This window comes from Rhagoletis pomonella, unplaced genomic scaffold (genome assembly GCF_013731165.1).
Source record: "Rhagoletis pomonella isolate Grant_MI unplaced genomic scaffold, Rhpom_1.0 Rhpom_scaffold_00004, whole genome shotgun sequence".
In the NCBI taxonomy this organism is placed as follows: Eukaryota; Metazoa; Arthropoda; class Insecta; order Diptera; family Tephritidae; genus Rhagoletis; species Rhagoletis pomonella.
In genome coordinates this window covers 35019602-35026472 of record NW_023458558.1, presented here as the reverse complement: position 1 = coordinate 35026472, position 6871 = coordinate 35019602, and positions in this window count along the sequence as shown.

Sequence of the window (6871 nt, the reverse complement as noted above, 5' to 3'; positions counted from 1 at the left end):
GACTTCTTCAAAAAAAGCAGCTTTAAACTTTTCATACAGTTGCAGGGGCTTGAAAGCTTACTAAAACCTTTCCCGTTTGACACCTATATTTAAATATTTCATCTTACTTTTGGATTAAAATAATTTTAATTTCTAAACGGGTGGCAAATCTCTTCAAATATAGTTTCGAAAGAAAGCTTTCTTAGCCCTCAGTCCTTTGATACCCATATTAAATAGAACATTTCGTTTTGCTTGTTAATTAAATTGATTATGAATTTCTTAACAGGTGGCAACGCTCTTCAAAAATATTTAGAAATAAATTTGTCTTAAACATTTTCCATTTGAAACCCATACTAAAATATTTGATTTAAATATTTAATTAAATTGATTTTATGTTTACGAAAAGGTGGCCACTCCTTCAAAAATATTTTTGAACCTTTTGTTTGACACCAACATTGTTGAAATATTTCATCTTACTAAAAAAATATGTAGTGGATTTTAACTTAAAACAATGTGGCAACCCCATAAAATTATCCTGTATGTTAATCCAGGCCACAGCCTATAAGTGTGCCAAATTTCATTGAGATACGTCCAGCCGTGTTGGCATGAAAGAGCAACAAACATATACACCCCCATCTTTCCAATTTATAATTTTGGTAGGTTTGATTAAAACGGTTTCAAATTTCTAAACGGATGGAAACTCTCTGCAAAAATTTTTTCGAAAGAAAGCTTTCTCGTTTGATACACATATTAAAACTTTTCGTTTAACCTTTTAAGTAAATTGTATTTGCATTTCTTAACAGGGGGCAACCCTCTTTAAAAATATTTAGAAATTTTATTTTTATGAAAAGGTGGCAACTCTCTTCAGATTTTTTTATCAATCGTTTTTAAATTGCTTTTGTTTGACACCCACATTGTTGTAACATTTTATCTAATTTTGATAAATATGTGGTTTTAACTTTTAAAAAAGTGTCAACCCCCTTCAAAAATATCATATACATATGTTAATCAAGGTCATAACCTATTTGCGTGTATTTCAATACTTTTCCGTGTTTTGAATATTTGTAAAAACTAAAAAAAATGCAAACGCAATTATTATACATACATATATGAATTATACATATATAAATTTCATATGACTGGGGACATTTTTGTCAACGACATTTCTTACTAGAATTTTTTATAGGATTGAAACGGTGGTGATAAATATTTTTATGAAACAAAACACACATCAAATTGTCGAATTGCCACTGAAAATGCGGAAAATTCCTGTCGCGACAAAATTGTCACTGTCGCTTTATGAAATAGGCCCCAGGTCATTTTCCCAAGATATGGTGACTTTTATAAAAAAAATTAAATTTTGACAGGGAAAAAAATTAAAAAATAACAGAGTTTTTGTAAAAAAAAACGAAAAAACCGATGAATAAATAAAAAAATTGTGAATTGTCAAAGGAAAGTACCTAACTTTTTTTTTGTGTGTGAAATACGAGCAGGAGAGAATGTTACTCATACGCCATGTACATATATATCGTCGTTTAAAGTGCAAAACCGCGTACCAACAAAATGCAAAACCGCGTATCAGCAAAATGCGAAACCGCGTATGTGAAGTTGTAGAAATTATTTTCTAGAGCGTAAAAACACTCATATTACAAAATGGTTCTCTTTTTTATAAAGCAATCGCATTTCTGCCTAGTATATTTCAGGACGAATGGATAAGGATTGAGCCAAGAGCTTGTGTGAGAAAATCCGATTTTTGGCAGCCAATCAGTTACGCGGTTTTGCAGAATGACGATACACGGTTTTGTACTTTAAACGACGACATATGGCCATAGTCGTATATACCCGTACATGCCGTATGAGTATAGTTTTCCATGTTAAACTTGAATAAAATATATGATCTATAAAAACGGTATACAGATCCGTAATCTACGGCCCAAAATTAAGTTTGTTTCTCGGCGTTTTTTCTGAGATGTTAGCGATCCTACAGTGTAACTGTCGGTCGAAAAGCTGTGCATGTTTTGTATATAAATTTTGCCAATTTTTGGTGTTTAGGTGGGACACTTGGCATATTTTGCCCCATATGTGGTAAAGGTAGGCATTACCACTCTACAGTCTAAGGGTTCTTTTCCTGGTTCAACAGCATCGAGTCTATTTATTGCAAACCTCCGCGTGTATTTCTGCCATGAAAAAAGCTTATAATATAAATTATCTGCGTTCGGAGGCGATGTAGGACTACATTTGCATGACGACGTCAAGGCGCGCACTACAACTGGAGGAAAAGCTGGGCCAAATTCGTAGAAAACTGTGTAAGAGTTGATTTTAATAGAGATAATATTATATTCCATCTAATTACAAGTGTACCCCTATATTTTGTATTATTTATTATATATTTGCAATTTGAGTGAGAAAAGGCTCTAAATCCATTTTTTTCAGAGCGTTACATATGTATGTATATAAGATAGGTATGTATTTGTAGAATCGGTGCTGAAAAAAAATGGTTCCATGTAGCTTTTATGTTGTGCTAATGCCCCAAATTAGCATAATTGCAAATATACCCCCACAATCTTACGTTATGATCAAACAACTGATTATCTTAAATTGGACACTTTTCAAAGGATTCTCATAATCAGGGAACGGATTTTTAGGACCTAAAAACCTATAAAAAAGGCAAAATAAAATAACGAAATAGGCTGGAAAAGGCACTAGGTGTTGCAAAAAAGGCAAAAAAAGGCAAAACAAAATAGCGAAAAAGGCAGGAAAAGGCACTAAAAAAAGACAGAAAATACGAAGAACAATCAAAAAATTCATTTATTTCAGAAATGTTTATATTACAAGTAAAAAGAGAAAAACTATGAACTAGTTTCATTATATGAAAAGTTTGTACTTTGAATCTTTGACTATTTTATCCTTTTGAGGTTCTAACTCATAAAACTTTAATCTGTATAGTTGTAGTAACATTGAACCACAAGATGCATTTTGAAGTTTTCTGGCAGCATTTTCATTCGATTTTCGCGAAGAAAAGCCTTGAATGTACTAAATGTGCGCTCGACGTAAGTTGATACAAGTGGAGCCCAATTTAAATATAGAACGTTTCAAACGTTCATATTATCAGGAATAATGGCGTTTTCCTCGCCCTTTACAATTTTATCCACACCCCTTATTGTCTCCAAGCCTACGTTAGCTGAGAAAACGGCTTTGAATTTTTCCAGCACCAGTTTGGCAAGAGGTCCGTCCCTGCGCTTCTATAAGCCGCATGGACATGTGTATATTTTTTAATCTTAAAAAAAAATTGTAAATGCTATAATCATTTTTTTAAAGGTAGAAATGGCAAAAAAAGGCAAATATCTTAAAAAAGGCAAAAAAAAGGGAAATATCTTAAAAAAGGCAAAAAAGGCCACATCAAATGTGTATATATGGAATCAGGGAAAGCTAAATCGTGGACATTCTTAATCGAATATGCTCGATCTCGTTAGCAGAAGAAAAGGCAATTTCCATAAAATCCGATCCCTGGTTATGATCAAACAACTGACACAACACTTTTCAAAGGATTCTCATAATCAGGGAACGGATTTTTAGAACCTAAAAACCTATACAAAGCGCAAAATAAAATAACGAAATAGGCTAGAAAAGGCAAAATAAAATAGCAAAATAAGCAGGAAAAGGCACTAATAATATAGATTGGCGCTTACACATATGTTAGTGTTTGGCCGAGCTTCTCCTCCGACTTGTGGCGTGCGCCTTGACATTGTCACACAAAGCGGAGGGACCTACAGTTTTACGCCGACTCCGAACGGCGATTGTATTTTTATGAGAAGCTGTTTTTCATGGCAGAAATACAGTCGGAGGTTTGCCATTGCCTGCCGAGGGACGACCGCTGTTAAGAAAAAACCTTTTTCTATATTTTTGGGATGTTGCTTTGACCAGGGCTTGAACCCAGGTGCTGATGTGTGAAAGCGCGCACTGCTTACCACTACACCACAGCGGCACTAGAAATCGCATAAAAGCAAAAGAAGGCACTAAAGAAAAAGAAAAACTTCTTTCGAATTTTTAACTCACAAAACTTTAGTCTCTATAGTGGAAGTAACATTGAACCACAAGATGCAGTTTGCAGTTTTCTGGTAGCATTTTCATTCGATTTTCGCGAACGTACGCTCGACGTGAGTTGATACAAGTGGCGCCCAAATTAAATATGGAACCTTTAAAACTTTAACTTTCATAATATCAGGAATAAGGGCCTTTTCCTTGCCCTTTACAATTAAAGGAAGAAAAGGCAAATATTTTAAAAAGGCAAAAAAGTCAACATCAAATGTGTATATATATATATGCAAGCAGGGAAGGATAAATCGTAAGCATTCAGAAATCGAATATACTCTTCTATCTCTTTAGCAGAAAAAAGGCATTCTTCATAAAATCCGTTCCCTGCTCATAAACTTATGTTCGGAGGGATGTGTCTTTCAATTGCTTTCAGGAAATTTAGGTTGCGTTATCTCCGTGAGCCTAAAAGCTTGAGAAAAATCCGAAAAAATAGTTATGGTGACTTTTGGGTGACATTAGTGCCTAGTACTTTATCTAAAACAAACCATATTTTTCCCTCTTTAAAAGGAGCTATTCCAGACCTTAATTGCACAAAAAATATCTGAGTTATAAAGATTTTTTCTAATTTCTTTCAGTAAATTATGGTGGGATTTCATTTTTTTAGTTCAAATTTTTGCTCGAAACTTGAGAAAACTGGTATAAAATTTTAAAATTTCAAAATGTCTGATCCAAGATGGTGGACGATTTATTTAAATTCAGATTTAAAAAATTCCTTATGTCGGATTCATATTGGATCTTCCATTTATAACGAAGAAGTTAAAACCGAATGTACGTGCATGGCGTAAGTTACTCTAACGAGAGGACAATGTTACTCATACGCCATGTACATACGTACGTGCGATTTTAACTTTTCCGTGATAAATGGTAGATCCGATATATATCCGCCATTTAGAAGTTTTAAAATCTGACAACAGATTTGAGTTCAGCAACATCGAAAAGCCCCGATTCTCTAGTTTCGAGCAAAAATTTTGAATGTGGAAAAAATTGTCCCCTATTTTGGATCAGTCATTCCGAAAATTTAAATTTTGACATCATATTTGAATCAAGCAACCCAGTAAAATCCTAGAGTATCAAGTTTCTAACAAACATGTTGAATTATAAAATACGTCCTCCAGCGGCCTCAATAATGCATAAAAAAGTATACATATTTTCATATTTTGGATTCCATCACTTCTACTAAAGTCGCCATATTTTGTTTCCAAAATAGCAACACTGTTTTTAAAAGAACAAAAGTGCATGAAAACATTTTCAGCCCTTGAGCGTTTTTTTTTTGTATTGCACCAATTTTTAGATATATACATATATAGCTTTTTTCCGGTTGACATGGAACGTTCCATATGTAAATATGTACTTATGTAGTTCCATATTAAAAACATATAAATAGGTGTAGACCTGGTGACAGCTTGAGCACGCGTGTGAGGATGCGTGCCGCTACAGAACTGCTGATGGTGTAACGAAGGCCTTGACATCCTATCCAACTATTCCGCACACTAACTGATTTTGAGCTACCACTGCAAGCGGATATGGGCAGTGTGACCGTGACTACGACAAAAACAACGGCTAATTTGTAATTGGCTAATGCATGTGTTGGTTTGCATTTATGTACATATGCAAAACTTTAAATAATAAGTTGCGCTTTATATTTTTTTTTAAATCAATGAATTTGGATTTGCACCTATAAATTCCTAATTAACAGTTATACATCTGATTACATGTATGTACGTACATATATACATTCATATATTGCCTCTTACTGCCTTAACTTATTTATTGCGCACGTTTTTGGCTTTTTGTCGCCATTTTCATCGGCATCCTTTTCATTTTCTCAATTATTGTAGCTACTCGTATTTTCGTAACATTTTACAATATAGGTATCCTCCCTGTTTTTTTTTTTTTTTGTTGTTACTGCAAGAATTGCTCTACACAGCATCCGCTTTTTGCCATCTTTACTATTCGTTTATTGCCATTACCTTTTGTTGTTCGTTTTTTCGCAATTTGGGAGCGGCTCTGCATGGAAAAAAATTACTCGGTGGATAGTGGGCTCAACATAATTGTTACGTTCGCAATTATCCTGCTCATTTTACACACATTTTTCCAGGTTTAGCGATTTTCATGGCGTTGTTACTTATTTAAAGCAAGTTAATCGAAAAAAAGCATGATTTCTAAAATCACTTAGGAAAAACCTCGCTGGCAATTATTTTTTCTTGCACCGAAAGGAAAGGAGAAAAGCTGGAAAACTTTTGAAAATTTTATGTAGATATGTTAGTATGCATGCATGGGAGTGGGTGTGTTTCCATTCTATTTTTTATTTTTTTCCTTTGCACAAGTACACAAATTAAGTCAAGTATGTAGTGGTTTAAATGGTTAATCGTATATGTAAATTTTTGTTAAGTGGATTCCCTTTCTTGACTGGTTATTAGCCCGTGATTGGAGAGCACCGCAAAAATGGCTGGTGCAGTGTATAAGTATACAATTTTTTCCACTTTGCACGCCTTTAATTATTCACAGTATTCAAGCCACAATTATTTAAGTTGATAAACCTTTGAGTAAATTACACAATATTTGAATCAAAACGTTTAGCAAAATTAGGGACAAATTACTCCTTCCACAGGGTGTTTTTGGAAAAGACTTTTATTTTAACATTTTCTACTTATATATCACACCCAATACACAATCCCACAGCCATGGTATTGAAATCACAAAAATTCACAAAGCAAATCAATTCCAGTGCGAAAAACAAACCTGCACCGTTGCTCTCGTACGCCACACTAAAATTCTTATGTCGCCCGAGACATCG